This window comes from Sorghum bicolor, chromosome 5 (assembly GCF_000003195.3).
Source record: "Sorghum bicolor cultivar BTx623 chromosome 5, Sorghum_bicolor_NCBIv3, whole genome shotgun sequence".
Classification (NCBI taxonomy): Eukaryota; Viridiplantae; Streptophyta; class Magnoliopsida; order Poales; family Poaceae; genus Sorghum; species Sorghum bicolor.
Genome location: NC_012874.2, coordinates 57,810,513 through 57,825,045, shown reverse-complemented (window position 1 = coordinate 57,825,045; position 14,533 = coordinate 57,810,513). Strand labels below are relative to the sequence as shown.

At 41.9% G+C, this 14,533-nt stretch overlaps 1 long non-coding RNA gene across 1 annotated transcript; it reads left to right on the top strand.

The window, feature by feature from the left end:
• On the top strand, positions 3,296–4,598 carry LOC110435408. Its single transcript, XR_002453068.1, has 3 exons — positions 3,296–3,380; positions 3,714–3,836; positions 4,450–4,598. It is a non-coding gene; the product is annotated as an uncharacterized LOC110435408 (long non-coding RNA).

The following is a 14,533-nucleotide window of genomic DNA, read 5'->3' as shown; positions in this document are numbered from 1 at the left end:
TCAAACTCGCGGTACTCGTCTCCAACGTTCTCGTTTTCCGGCTCGTTCACTCCGTCAACTAAAATACGCGACGAACGACATAGATAAATAATCATATAAATTCAAATGAGCTCCAAAAATCATGAAATTAATATGGGAGGTAGATCATGATTTTAGATGAATTTAGGAAAAAGAATTATTAAAATCAGAGTTAGCATGTGGTATTTGTGAAATGACAGAAATTTAATCATGCGAAAAAGGCTAACGGTGATTAAGGAATACATGCTTTACGAGATGAATTTTGGCTGGCAGTGCATGTTGCATGCATGCATGTACTATTTGGAGTTAATGCTTATGGCCCACACATGCATGGTTAGAGAGAAATTAGCAGGGGTCATTAGAGCTCTTCTGTATGTCATGGTTCTATTCGTGGAGTTCTTGGCAGTGAACCGGTACAAACAAATACAAGGAAAAATACAGAAAATACTACAGAAAGACAGAGAAGAGCAAGGAGATGCTCATGAGCTGCTCACCTCGTCTTGCGACGACAGTCGAGCTCGGCTTGTGCGTATGGCCGTATACGGTATACGCGAAGTGAGAGTGAGTGAGCGAGTGAGTGAACGTGCTTCTCGGGTGGTGAGAGTGAGCACCCGAGGCTGGCTTTTTATAGGCCAAAGCGCTCAGCTGCGTGCCATTAAAAATGCTACTGTAGCGCATGGTCGGTGCCTAATTTGCATGCACGATGCATGCAAATGGACGGTGCCTAATCACCTTGTCCTTGCATGCAGGTGCATGCAAATGGACGGTGCATGCTCGTCCTGCATGCATGCATGAGATATATATTCGTGTAGGTGCACTGCTGTGTTTTCTTGCATGTAAGCTTGCTGGTACTCGCTGTTATTTGTGCGCGAAAAATATAGATGGATTAGATGGAGATACTATAGAGCTCAAATTATTTTATAGTTTTTGAAATATATTTTGAAAATAATTTTTAATGCGAGTGATTTTTGAATGTGAATTTTTGGGATGTTACACTGCCTCCGCCCCTGTCGCTGCCGCCGCCGGCTGCGATGCCAGGCGAGGAAACCCTAGCACCGAGCCCGTCCCCTCCCCGTGACGCAACCTGCGCCTGCGGACGCCACCAGATGCCAATGCTCCGACCTGGCTACTGCATTCCTCTCTCACCCCGTGTCCTCGCCGCTGCCGCCGACCGACACCCCCAACGACGATTGCGATTTGCGACGAGGAGGATGACGGCCTCGACTTGCTGTTCTCGGAGACCGTCGCCACTGCGGGGTGGGAGCTGCTGGGTGCGCCGGCCGAAGGGGACGGTGACGACGACTGGCTCGGCTACGGTGGCCTCATGGAGGAGTTGTGGAGGAAGCAAATGTCAGCGAAGAAGCGGCTCGACATGGATGAAGCTGACGTGGAGGTGGCCTCAAGGGCGGGGGCAAGGGCGGAGGCCAAGGGGAAGAGGAACAAGAGGAAGAGGAAGGCTGAGGCGCCGTCTAAGGAGTCAGTCCGACCAAGATAAGAAGCAGATTGAGAAGGTAACAAGCCGTTCTCTCCCGCATGCTGGATCATGCCGTGTTGATTCATTGAATTGTTGGCCGATTTTTGCTGATGTGTGGTGTTGTGGGTTCGTGTGTGTAGGAGAGGAGGGTGCAGCTTGATTCGATCCATGCTGAGTCACAAAGGCAACTGCGAGGTATACATACACGTCAACTGCACATGGGAGTAGAATTTAGATTGTGAGATTTTATCTTCATTCTCATTTTTGTTCTTTGTAGAGACGAGGAGGGCATCGTTCAAGCCAATTGTGCAGTCAGTTCACAAGCCCATCTCATCTATCCTGGAGAAGATCAGCCTTCGTAAGATGGAGGTTCAGAAGCTAAAACTAGGCATTTTCTTTTCGATTTGGCATTCACAATTTATTATTATTACTTTTAAACCGGTATATATTCACAATTTATTATTATTATTATTATTACCATGTTACTCTTCTGCAATTTTGTCGCGCTAACATTAAGGATTCTGAATTTGTTTATTTCAGGTGGATGAGATATTTGTTCAATCCTTTAAAGATAGATGCCTCTGATAAAATTTGGCAAGCTTTTGTTGTGTTCTTGCCAGGACATACAATTGGGGTTCAGGGTGACCAGCCAACCCACTCCATTGCTGTTGATTTAAGGGGGTTCAGGGTTACCATCCAATCCACTCCAATCCTGTTGATTTAAAATTTTCAGAAGGACTTTTTTATATTTTCAGAAAAAAGGAACAAAGAAAACCGGCGAGCACGGCGGTGGACGCAGCGAGTGCAGACCAGGACGGCGACCAAGCGGCTCCCGCGGCGAGCAGGGCACAGGCTGACACGCTGAGCGCTCGGCAGACGCGACACGTGTGCACGGTGGTAGATGCGGCAAGCGCGAACCATGGCGACGATGGCTGCGACCAAGTGGCTCCCTTCGAATTCTTCTGTGTGCGTGCAGTGCAAAGCCAAAGCCTAAGCCTGCTGTGATGGAAAACTCAGAGCAGCAGCCCTACAGGTATACGTACATCTGAATCCTAATATCAAGACTCAACAACAGCCAACGCCAATAGTCTGTCAAATGTCTTCTTTTTTTTTTGTGTGCTGTGGGGGGGGGGGGGGGGGGTGTTGCGCCAAATAACATTGGTTACTGATTAGGATCTGATATTGCGTTGGTGCTGAATCTCTGTTCAATATGTTTATGAAACTGTCAGGACTCTGCAGGACACGGTGGATTCAGGAAGGGATGATCTTTTATTGGATTTCTGTTCTTAATTGAGGAAAGGTATAATCGCATCGTCTCCTCACATTTATGTTTACTTTCACAGGGGCTGGATTACGAGTGATTTTAGTTTCTCATTTCTATACATGCTTACATTTATTTGTAATGTCTCTTTTTTTACTGAAGGGTGGTGATCATCTGAAGGTCAATCTTTGGGCTGTCCAGTGCTCTCATGGTAATACCTATAGGGTATCCTGCTGCTATACGTGTAATGTCATTGTTGCTTTTTATTTTTTTTGGCAATCAGTTATCTGCTTCAGGTGATTTTTGTTCTACATGGCAGAGCGTCACAGGCTTTACAAAGCCAGTTGAGTCAGTAAAGCTTTTACAGTTTCAATGCTTCTTGCAAAACTAAACTCCTTTTATGCTCTCAACAATTTGACTCGACAACATTTATGTGTGTAGGTTAAATTCCTTTTGTGCAGAAGGTGCTACCAATTTAGAGATTGCTAAGAAAACCATGCATATACATATAGCGACAACAGCAACATTGAAAATTATATAGTTCTTGCTTTGCTTGGTTTACGACCATTATACTATTACATTCAGCCCATAATCTGATGTCAATGTTCAGACTTATTAAAAGTTAAGGTACACATTCTGAATTCTTAATTACTACATATCAGTTCGAGAGAATTATCTTAGTCAATACACTTGATCCTACAAGTACTTATGTCACTTAGCTAGATGTATTCTAGACTTCATGGATACCTAATGATTAGTGACAGCTATACATCTACATACTACCCTTTCAACGTTCCCATGAAACATATATTGCAAAAATATGCCACCTATTTAAGGCTTTATCTTTCTGTGAGCTTTTAGCAACAACCTAATTCTAAAGTTTTTTTTAATACAACTGCAGTGTGATAATAGCATATTCATTACAGGATAACACTAATGTATGATCCCTCTTTTTTGTAGCCTTTTAGTGTAATGGCTACTTACAATAGCCGCTTATGGTAATTACTGGCGCCACACACAGTTCAGCTAGAATTATTACCTTAAAGCAAATATTCTTCTCTATTGTTGGCAGAGATGGCCTAGGTATACCTCTAACAAGTATTGCTTCCACCCTTCTTGTCTCATAATGTATAGCACTACCTATTTGTCATCTTCCAAATTTGAAATGCTTGAATGGTTCTTTATGATTCTGGCCAACACTTTAATAGTGGCATACATGTAAGGACAGTTTTGGCGCAGAGAGTTCATGTCTTCTTAACTTTTTAGTTGTTGCAGAAGCCATGTACTCACCATACATTTCAAGTTATATATATCGTACATATAGGATTTTAATTAAAATAAGTTTTATGTATGTTTTTTAGCCTTTTTTTCTTCCTACAATAGGCCATTTAGACATACGATATTTTATATTTAGCCCACAAATGCAGCCTGAGTTAAGATACTTTGATGCTTTAAGAATGAAGATGCCATTTTAGTTCCTACAACAGACCATTTAGGCTTTCAGGAATTAGCTTCTGTGCTTATTGGCGATCCATTATTTTTATACCATTCATTGCTCTTTTTATTGATGCCACTTCATAGTCATGATAAAGAGTTTTCATAGATGCAATGCCGCTCATATGTACAGATTCTATTCTTAGTTCTTAGGATTGTTCTAGCCAAATATGAAGCTAAATATTTGCTCTATGCATTTTAGTTGGCAGTGCTACCATACACCATGACTTTGACCACTATAGATGGACCTGACGAATCATCATGCTATGCCAACAATTTCAAGCTCCTTCAAAGGCTTCTCTGATGACTTCCTGCTGTCGACAGGTTACCTTCCATTGGGGTAGTCACAATGGTGAGATCCTTAGTGTTCCGTTGAAATTATATATGCCATACTTTGCCCTTATCACTCAAATTAAATTATTTTACATTTCATTTCCACACACTACGCTTTACTGTTGTGCGGTCACTGCTCCTCCTCACCTCACCTCTCATCCTTCTCCTCTTCTCCTCCATGTTGAATCAGGTCTGGCCAGCCCCTGTGGAGGCAGCAGCATTGGGCACTTGGCCAGAAGATGTGGCCGGCAGCGCGGGGCCGCGCTTGCGAGGGAGGCGACGGTGCACGGAGGCGAGTGCGCAGGCACCCCGGGCATTCTAGATGCATCACCGTGTCCTCTTTGATTCTTTATCCGATTTTCTTGTTTTGATTATTTCTCAGATTTCCTCTTTCGACGTTGTTGTTTATTTATCAACTTGGTTTGGCTTTGGAAGCTAATTTTGTTATTGGAGATTGTTACGGTCTGGTGAGAGGCCACACGAAATTTTTGTTGTGGTGGACAAAAAAAAATGTGGTGGACTGAAATTTTCACAATTGTCCCTATGATGAAGTGAGGCGACATTGTCATCTTATGAGACGATGATGATGGCTCGTCTCCAGGCATAGTAGCCATGAGATGCCGCACTGTATAGGATCGTCATCTCCATGCGCCGACATGTGGTATTGGTTGCAGCACACGGCAGAAGAAGAGAAGATGTGCACCAAAATCGTCGAGGCGTGTCCGCGTAGGATGCTGCTGCGGTGTGGAGATGTTGATATCGACGACGCCGGTGGATGGCGTCTGTGCCATGGCGATGAGCGCTCTGCCGCCGGGAATGATAGTTGAGCTCACTGCTCAATGGTAGCGGCGGGCAGCCTCATGGACGGGTACATCCTCCTCGTGCTGGTTGAGACGTCCCCGTCAAGATCCAGCGCTTGCGAGCTCCATTATCGTCGTCCCACCAAGCAAGAAGGCGAGCAGGACTAGCACTGCACATCTCCAATGCACCCATGTCGTCCAGCACCACAAAGGCCAAGCATGTCAGCTAGCGCCCTAGAGATCGAGCTCAACAATGCTGAAAGGTTTGTTCTCACTTGGTTGATGGTGTTTGGGTTCATGGCATGCATGCTTGTCAGACTATTGCTGCCTTGTTCAGAAGTACACCACGAATCAAGGCTATTAGCTAGCATGAATGGTGGAGGGACAGCCGCTGGTCATCTAAACAAGCAATGCGCTCTTGCCTGCTTTTGGAGTATCTTTGGTCATGACTCAAGAATACATTTTTTTCTTCACTCCAAGAACAACACTTGTGATCTTCGAGAAGCAATTTATTTTGCTACCTATTATCTGCTACTTCCACCGGTGGCTGTTACGATGTTTATACTGCAGTAGCAGACTGCATATATCTAATTAGGTATGTTACTGTGTCAAACTGTGTCCTGCCACTTACTCCACAAACTTGAATATGTTGTGTGAAATGCTTGCACAACTACTATATAGCACGTGTGTGACTTAATTTCAGGTGTGGAATTAAATGTCACTTAGTGTTGATATTTAATTTCAAGTGTGGAGTATTATCTTATCATGCGATCCATGTGTTTTTAGTACAAAATATTAATTATCCCGTAGCAACGCACGGGCACGCTACCTAGTATTTCCTATTCCCAGAAAATTTTGCAAAATTTTTCAGATTCCCCGTCACATCAAATCTTTAGACGTATGCATAAAGTATTAAATATAGATGAAAATAAAAACTAATCGCACAGTTTGGCCGGAATTGACGAGACGAATCTTTTGAGTCTAGTTAGTACATGTTTGGATAATATTTGTCAAATACAAACGAAAGTGGTACTATTCCTATTTTGCAAAATTTTTTGGAACTAAACAAGGCCCAGCATGGAAATTAGCTGAGTCCATCAGGATTCAAATAATTTCAAGCTAGGCACCATAAGTCATAGCATAATTTTAGAAAAAAAAATCTAAAATTAGTTTCCTACCAGATTTTCAAGATTATATATACCAGATTTTACGATTTTATAACTGTGTTATTTTTTAATTTTTTAAAAAATTTACTATTATAAAATTTTGGATATTTTTTCAAATATTTCTAATCTGATTTGCCCTCTTGGCTTTCAAGTGAATTCGAATTATCCCCTTGCGTCACATCAACAAAACCATTATTAGAACCACCCAGCACTCCGTCAAAAACAATTTTAATAGACATCTTATCCGATTAACAGATATGAGGACTGCCTCCATTAATGGTGGTCATCAAGACAAATGGCGGTCTCTGCAAATAGCTAATAGAGACAGGTATCTTAAGGTGACTTGTCTCTAAAAAATCATCAATTAACAGTGGTGAGGACGTTCATTTCTACAAACTGATGTCTAAAAATCACTATTAATAGAAATGACAATTCTAAGCATCCGTCTCTAAAAATTAAATATAGAAACGAACATCTTAAATAGTTACATCCAAAAATAGTTTATAGCATCTCCATGCGAATTCAGATAAAGTCAAAATTTATATTAAAATTGTAGCTCGGCACGATCTACAACTTTCTAGTTGAGAACTTCTGATTTGAAGTTATCTAGAGTCCCAAAATATTGTTTTAAGTTCATAATTTTTGAAATTGAAATTTAGAATTTTCAAACTATATAGGATGTTGACATAGTTCTATACCAAATTTGTACTTCTCAATATAATCTACGATTTTATAGTTGAGAATTTTGTGATTTAAAGTCATTAATTGCACCAAATATGTGTTTTAAGTTCATAGATTTTAAAATTCAAAATTTAGAAGTTATAAATGACCTTGAATGTTCACATAGTTAATACCAATGTTATAGTTGCCGAACAAATCAATATGTTTGCTATTGATAATTTTTTATTTGAAATTATTTAGTGTCTTTCTATATTTGTTTTGAATTCATATATTTTTAGATTCAAATTTTTATTGTTTCAAAAATCTTGAGTGCAGATCGACACATCCAATACCAAAGTTGAGTGTTTGGTTGGATTTAAAACTTTGTAGTTGAAATGATTTGAGTTCATTTAGTAGCCAAAATATTCAATAAAATTTTTTGAAGTATTTATAAAAAATATTAAACCCTATATATAGTCACTTAGTAGGTCAAATTACATTAGGCCTTGTTTAGTTCTAAATTTTTTTGCAAAATGGACTCTGTAGCATTTTTGTTTGTATTTGACAAATATTGTTCAATTATAAACTAACTAGGCTTAAAAGATTTGTCTCTCAAATTACAGGTAAATTGTGCATTTAGTTATTGTTTTTATCTATATTTAATATTTTATACATGCGCTGCAAGATTCAATGTGACGGAGAATCTGAATTTATTTGCAAATTTTTTTAGAACTAAAACAAGGCCTTAGTAACAAAGATGGATATCTTAAGATGTGTGCCTCTGTAAATGACATTGCAGAGTTGGGCATCTTAAAGTGTCCGTCTATGTTAATCGATTTTCATTGCTCGTCTCTAGAGATAGCAATTAATAATGACAATCATTTAGAGGCTGACCACGTGCCTGTCTTATAAAATCAGAAATGTCCGCCTCCGAAAATGCATATTGCAGTAGTGCAAGGTGAAAAAACACAAACCTCACAAAAGTCTAGGGATGTAAAAAAAAATATTGGTTTTATAGTTCAGGAAGCACAATTAGACAATCATGATCAATAAAGGAGGTAAATTTACTATTGGAATCTGGCTTTTTGCCGAGTATCAAATAGTTTGCCGAATATTTTTTTTCGAGCGCTCAACAAAGAAGAAGCTGACGGGGAATGCTCCAAAATAATTATCTAAGTCGTTCACATGATACAATAATCTCTGTATTAGTCCTTCACTCTAGATCACTTAACAACTACAACATTTCTCTAATTTACTTCCCCTGACAGGTTCATAGAAGTACAACAAAATGTTACTGCTAGGTACAGCCAGCAATATCATGATTTGAATCAATCGAACATGACAACCTTCGATTCACAACTTGCTCCTACAAATAGGGCAGCGATGCAGCACCGTGACGAGGAGCTGCTCCAAGCACTTGCCGTGGAAGACGTGGGAGCACCGGGGCCACGCCGTGAGGCCATGCAACAGCTTCTCCTGGCAGATGGCGCACACCTCCCCTTCAACGTTGAACCTCCTCTGATTAGCTGCCCGAGCAACTTCACCACCTAATGCTGGCTCGTCGCAGCACACGGGCACCGGCAGGTGCTGCTCTAGACCGAAGGCCATGGGCGACGCGGCATCGTTCTTGCGCGCCAGCGCCGCAAGCGCCACGCGCATGCGCTCCATGCGCTCCGGCGTGCGGTCCTCGCTCCGGAGCACGCCAAAGTCGACAGTGACCGCGATGCGCATGGTCCGCGGTGGCACGTGCACCGGGAGCACCGCGATGAGGCTCGACCATAGCGCCTGGAGCTGCACGTAGTAGCGGTATGGGTAGAAGTTAGCTGCCAGTACAGCGCCGACGAGGCGCAACGAGCTTGCTGGGTCAATGGCAGCAACGGGGAATGGGACAAGGTATCGGGGGTGATTAAGGTCCGTTCCAAAGTCAGGAATGACTTCGAGTCCGCCGTTCTGGGTCCCCGAGAAGCGGGTGAGGTGGTAGTGCACGACAATCACCCCGCTTTCGTGGTTATCATCGCCGCTGGTGCTCGCTTGTGTGGTGGACATGCGCATGAAGCCAGCCGCGCCCTGGAAGGAGGCGAACCGGGTCATCTGGCCTAGGAACATCAGAGGTTCCGCCACTAGATCGGTTTCACTCCTGGCCGCATCGCTGTCCCAGAACCTCACCTGATTGTCATGGTCTTCGATCTCGCTGCTGTCACTGTCACTGTCACTGTCACTCGTGTCGACGTAAGCCTCACTATCCTCATTGTCGTCACCAAGAACCGAGCCGTGCGATAATGCCGGCAGCCCAAGAATGGCATAGTCGTTGAAGCTAGCAGGCTCGTCATTGAACACGTCGCCCACCGGTGGCACAGGCGGCACGGGTGGCTCAGTGGCGACAGCGGGCTCCTCCACAGGCAACGCCCTGCCTTGTGAAATCACGCGCTCCTCCTCCATGGTCTTCGCTTGACTGTCTAATCTACATATCATATTTATATTGACAACTAATCAGTTACCTTAGTGGGATTGTCTTTAATGTGCAAAAAGAAAGTGGATAACCAAAACAGAATTCATGTGTGTTCTCACACTAATTGCAGTTGTGCCATTTACCGCTAACAACTGATAATATTCCATAGTTAGATTTATTCCTACACCAGTGAACATATATTGCAGACATATAGCTAGAGATTCCTAACCATATATAATAGGGTACAAAAACATATATTTGACAATGCACATGAATGCTTCATTACCATGAAGAAAAATGCAAAGGGATGTATTAATCACCTCTTATGGTTTAAGGAAACCCCTTCCTTTGCCTTTCCTGTCCATCGACCTCTCGCAGCAGGATCTTCTAGCGCCTCTTCAAATCAGCAGTGGATCTGCTCTCCTCTTGTAGCCTCTAGCTTGCTGCGTAAGGGGAGACGATGTTGTGAGTGGATTTGCTTGAGCTGAGGCAGGGCCGACGTCAGGTGTAGTAGAAGGGGCCGGTGTCAAGTGCAGTCGGAGGGGATGGCGTCGGTGTCGTCGGAGGGTGTGGCGGCGGCAGCGAATGAATAGAAGGGGAGGAGCGGAAGCGATGGGCAAATGGGCCTAGGGTTTGTGGGTTCTTTTATATACTTCCAATTCATGGATGGGCCCACTAGAAATAGCCTTGGATTTGTTCGTGCCAAGCCATCCCATGCGTTTGAACAAGGACATGCTATTTTTTCACTGTTTTCTAGGGACCGATGTCTCCTATCGATAGCTGCTGCAATGACATTGGCATTGATGGTGGTGATGGCAGATCCAAATCACAATTCTTATTGGTTGAGTTCAACCATCAAGAGTATCAAACATTTTCTAGACTGTTTAATCGAATTTCATGATTTTTTTGGGAGCTGACTGTTGACGTCCTTAAGTATCAAATTTAATTATCAAATAAACAAAGAAAAGGATCCAAATGAAATCAACATCTAGACTTAGGGTTTTATCTGACAGAATTCCACGAGTTTTGGTGTTTGTCTATTTCTGCAGGGGGTTATCAGGAAATACGGAAGAAAGGCCCACACGTCGGGATTACATAGAGATATTAACGTGCCGCGCAATTATCTTACATCTAGAAGACTCCAGAAGCCACGGGAAGGAAGCGGAGGCCGAACAGGGCCAGAGGCAGGGCGCCCGCCCTCCTGCCCTGGGCGCCCGCCCTGACTTGGAGCCCAATCAGGACTCTTTCTCTCGGGAGATCTCCACCGACCTAAAGGATCAAGAATAACCGTTCAATCAATGTCGGTTTGATCCGACGGCCCAGGTTCACTTGAGGGGACTATATAACCAGACCCCCTGGCCCCTAGAGGAGGTACCCCTTGATCATTATTCATTATTCATAGACAGAGCAAAAGCTAGGGTTTAGAGATGAGAGCTCACCTCTCTTCTCTAAACTAGAGTAGATCTAGATAGTAGCAAGATGGAGAGCGAAGGAGGATTAGAGGAGAGGCCGGCCTGTCGGTTCTTTCTCCGGTTGTACTTCGTCATGATCAAGCTCTAATCAAGCTTGCTCATGGGATGACTCTGGTAATCTACTTCTAATTCATTATGCAATTACTAATTATGTATGTTCTGGTTCACAACTCTTTTGAGTATTCTAATCTATAGTACGCTATAGGTGAGAGTTGTAGTATAGGTGTAAGCGAGGTGCTTAGATCTAGATTACTTGTGGATATCCCCTGTCTAGCTGGATCGTGTGGTAGGCCGCGTAGGTGACAGTTACGTTGGTCCTCTGTAGTCCACCTCTCGTTAGCAGGACGGGTAGGGTTTATCGGCCTAAGGATAAGCATCCTTTGTGGTGTACTCTTATCACGTGGTTCGTCCCAGACATAGACACCCTTTGAAGTAGAGAAACCATAGTTATCCTCTCTATTCTGCTACCATCGCCCATATACTAGAATTGCTCTATTCTCTATTCCCATATTATCACTCACTGTTATCTTACCTTTAATATTGTTCTTATTCAATTCTACCATCTTTCCTATTTACACCTATTTACTTATCTTGGTTAAGTTAGAGCGTAGATTAGTTCTCCCATTTCCCTGTGGATACGATAAAACCTTTAACCGGGTAAAAGCTTCAACGGTATCCGTGCGCTTGCGGATTATCTGTGTGCGTATAAATACCATAGTACACTCTAGTGCCATGCTGGGGATGACAACCTAGTATTCAAGTGGTGTTAGCAAGTGTCAACAAGCATTTTTGGCGCCGTTGCCGGGGAAACGGTTGCTGAGTTGACTACGAACTAGCTTAATCATTTTCTAAAAAAAATAAAAAAAATCCTTTTATCCTTTGCCTCATCTCTGCTAATCTTTCTTCTTATCTAATCCTTGATCTCTGGTCTATCATGAATTCAAACATGTCTATCTATGAATTTCATAGACCTACGGGCACACATCTCGAACCACCAAAATCTTCAAAGCCTATCATAGCATCTAGTTTTGAGATAGACCCCGAATACATAGAATTTGTTCAAAAACAACCTTTCTCAGGAGAAGGTGAGGAACCATACACACACCTAAGAGAGTTTTATCGAGTCTGTGACCTCCTTCGCATAGAAGGAATGTCCGATGAGACCCTCAAATGGAAGCTCTTTCCGTTCTCTTTAACGGGAAAAGCTAGACATTGGTACAAACTCAAAGTAGGGAGTGTTCATAGAGATTGGAAGGAGTTATATAGTAGTTTTCTTTCTAAATATTTTCCAATCTCCAAAGTGGCGTAACTTCGGTGTGAGATTATTTCTTTTAGACAACTGGAAGAAGAATCTTTTAGGAAATCATGGGACCGCTTTATTAACCTTACTCTCACTGGCCCAAAGCTTTCTATTCCAGAAGAAGTTCTTCTAATTCACTTTTTTGAGGGCCTTAGTAGGGAAAATAAGCAAACCTTGAATACAGCCTCTAGAGGATCCTTCTATCACCTACCTGCTAGTGAAGCTTGGAATTTGATTGATTTATTAAGTGGAAAGTCTCCTAGCTTTTATATCCCTGAGAAAGAGATAGAACCAGTTCCTAGACAAGAAGAAGAAGTTTCGATAGCCAGATCACAACCACTTCAATTCCAAACTTTAGCTATCGATCCTAAACCATCAATACCCCAAAATTCTCCATGGGAGGAAGGAATTCCGACCTTAAATCTTTCAGATGCTGATGGTTTAGACTTCTGGTTCCATAAGAGACCTTCAAGCAGGGATAATTCAAATCCTCGTAATAATGGTTCTCTTAGAGAATGTCCTGGTTCCTGTTATGAAGAAGTCGAGGATGACACATCAAGTAAAGGAGAGCTAAGCCATATTGAAAATTCTAACACCTCCCCTTTCCCGATCACAAGTTCTAAATGTCTAGAATGTGTAGAATGGATGGATAAGGAAGAAGCCTTAATGAATTCTGACTTTGGTTCAATTTCAAATGGTGAGTTCTTGACTCCTTTTGAAGATGGGATTCATCCAACTATAGAAGAGGACATAAGTGAGACCAATCCAAGAGGAACTCTGAACATTCAGATTGGAGACGAAGATAACATTAATGAGCATGGAATTTATTTCATAGCCACTTTGTTTACTCCATGCTCGTATGCAACATCTTCCCAATCTATTGGTCTCTCCAACATCACCACATTTGAGATCTCCAACCCCCTCTTCCTTTCTATTTATAAAAACTTTAAAAGGGCGGTTGTCGATGCATATGTCTATAATAAATATTGCAGATCTCGTTGAGTTGATCTTGATTTAGGTCAGCGTTGGAAGGGAAACCACTTCGCCGACATAAATTGATGGTTTCCCAAGGACAAGCTTAGTGTCCTAAAATAAGCACTGATCAGATCGTAACATGAGTTTTTAATTATTTGCAACATTACCTTGTGTATTGAGCATATAAAGATAATTGTAAAAATATTCCTTCGGGTATTCTTGTCACTAACCTTTACAGGATTGGAGCAAGAAGATCGGATGAATGACAAGCACAAGGTATGTCCAACCAATCATCATACAACATTGAATTAAATTCATCCAAACTTGAATTCTGCAAAATTCAAGCTTGGGGGAGTACTTTACATAAAAACATCCTTTGCCATGTTGCTATTTTGGTTGTCCCTACCTTTAAGACATGCTCAATTTGTTAAATACTAATCACACTACTTCATCTCCACTTGAGTAGATCTCTATAAATGTTGTCATGCTACCTTTGTCTATTTACTAGTAAGTGTTAGTTTGGAAGTACTGCACATACTTCTATTGGCTTTTAAATTAAGCATGGTGCTTAGGTTAAACAGCCTTCCTTAATATGATTAGACATGGAGTCTAGTTCGGTTATTGAACTAAAAACTGCTTGTGTAGACATTGGTATATTTTTGTCGGACTAACCCCTGCAGAAAAACTTTCAATATCGATTTGGGAAGTCGTGAGATAAACTCACATCAGAGACGAAGAGAGTGACACATGAAGTTTAACAATTTGCACAAGAAGGACATAGCTCATTCATCATAGAGAGATGATCCATGGAGGGTGCCACAAACACGATACACAATCGCTAAGAAAGGAAAGCTTCCACAAGGTGATACTGTACCATCACTCTTCAAGCAAGGTAACATCTTAAGGTACTTGAATATCACTTTTATAAGCTTCTCCTTGGTTCTAGCGTTCATATAAATAAAAGAGACAAACATGTATGATTTACAACTCTAGATTAACCAACCTAACTGATTCAACATGTTTAGTCCTTTAATCCTTGTTCTTTGTACTACCTCCATGATCCCACACTCCTAATCATATGAGCTAAAATGTTACACATTCAATCTTTGAGAGATATAAAGAAAAAGACAT